This window comes from Parus major, chromosome 27 (genome assembly GCF_001522545.3).
Source record: "Parus major isolate Abel chromosome 27, Parus_major1.1, whole genome shotgun sequence".
Classification (NCBI taxonomy): Eukaryota; Metazoa; Chordata; class Aves; order Passeriformes; family Paridae; genus Parus; species Parus major.
Genome location: NC_031796.1, coordinates 2,477,809 through 2,479,285, shown reverse-complemented (window position 1 = coordinate 2,479,285; position 1,477 = coordinate 2,477,809).

Genomic DNA, 1,477 nt, shown 5'->3' with positions numbered 1-1,477 from the left:
CAGGTCACACACTTATATTGGTCCAGTCTGTTTAAATGTTCCTACAGCTGATCCTCCTCCTCTGCCCTGGGGAGGACACCTACTCCAGACTCCCCTATTCCCAACTTTCTGAGGAATATCAGGAACCTCATCCTGTGACAGGAAAGGTTGCCAGTGAAGACCAAGGCCCAGAAGCCTTGGAGAACCTTCCCCTTTCCTGTACCCCTGCCCCAGTGAAGCTGCCCCAGTCAGCCTTGGCTCAAGCCTCCCTTTTGCTGTTGCCCTGTGTGGAAGATCTTTTGGTTTCCCACCACAAACTCTGCTGATTCAGCTCCAGGTGGACACTGGGCTTTCCAACCCCAGCCCTGGAATACTCAGAACACCTGGCAAACGATCAGCATCAGCAAAGGGCATCAAGAGGAAGGGAGAGGAAAGCATTTTCCTGGAGAAGCAGTGTCCAGTGGGCGTTGGAGTGAGGTGAGAGGGAGGAGAGAGCAGCAGGCAGGACGTGCTGCGAGGAGAGGAGCCTTTGTGTGCTCTGCTGCTCTGTGCAGGGCAGGGCAGAGCTGGGGCTGTCCCTGCAGAGGCAGCTGCCAACAATGGCAAGGCACTGCCCTGAGCCAACATCCCCTGCCTGCATGGGACCCTGCGGCACGGGGGCACATCCTGTGCTGCACGGACACGCTCCCATCCCGGGTGTCCTCAGGCCTCGCACGGCACACGTGAAAGGAGCTGCAACACAGACCAAGCACGTCAGAAATGAGGAAATGAAACGGCAGCGTTGATGGGAATCAAACCACAACGTGTGGCGTTAGGGAGGAGATTTTGCTGTGGAGGTGAATGTGTTGGAAAATTACTGTCCTTGTGCAGTGCCTGTGGGCCTGGGGCAGTGCAGGAGCAGTATAAAAGGGGGCCCTTCTCCTGGCTCTCTCATTCACTCCTCTCACCTCCATCTCCTTGGGATCAAGGTGAGTCTCAAGCCCTTTCTTTTCTTCCTCCTTTGGCCTTTTTGATCACATTCTCTGCTTTTAATCCCATCTGGGTTCTTGACAAGAGCTTGTTATGGGGGAGGGAAGGGGCAGAAGCCGTGCATGGAGAGAGGCTGGGTTTTGTCTGAGATGTCTCCTGAGTTCTGGCCGAGGGGTGGAAGTCCCTGGGCTCGGTCACTCTTCAGGAGATTCTTGGGGGCTTGAGCAAACAGTGAGGCTGCTGGGCCTCTCTAAGCAGCCTCCAGCTATCTTCTCCTTCTCTGCTTTTCTCCATCACGGTGGCACAACACACTGCTGTGACATAGCCCTTTCTGAACTCTGCTTGCTCCTGTCCTCTCTGCCCCACAGGTGCATCTGCAGCCCCAAGCCATGTCCTGCTACACCCCGTGCCGGCCCTGCCAGCCCTGCGGCCCCACCCCGCTGGCCAACAGCTGCAACGAGCCCTGTGTCAGGCAGTGCCAGGACTCCACCGTCATCATCGAACCCTCGCCCGTGGTGGTGACCCTGCC